This window comes from Capsella rubella, unplaced genomic scaffold, assembly GCF_000375325.1.
Source record: "Capsella rubella cultivar Monte Gargano unplaced genomic scaffold, Caprub1_0 scaffold_6, whole genome shotgun sequence".
NCBI lineage: Eukaryota > Viridiplantae > Streptophyta > Magnoliopsida > Brassicales > Brassicaceae > Capsella > Capsella rubella.
In genome coordinates, this window is record NW_006238918.1 from 10911839 (window position 1) to 10912138 (window position 300).

The window sequence follows — 300 nt, forward strand, 5'->3', positions numbered from 1 at the left end:
GGAGAATTGCCTTCCTACCTATACACGATAAGACGGGCAAATCCGGGTACAATAACGCGTCTTCAAATTGACGAGTGTGACAGATTCAAGTATGTCTTCATTGCTTTTGGTGCGAGTGTTGCTGGGTTTGCTTACATGCGGAAAGTTGTTGTTGTGGATGGTACGTTTTTACACGGTAGTTACAAAGGGACGCTTCTAACAGCCCTAGCTCAGGATGGAAATTTCCAAATTTTCCCAATAGCTTTCGCAGTTGTTGACACTGAAAATGATGATTCTTGGCGTTGGTTTTTTACACAACTC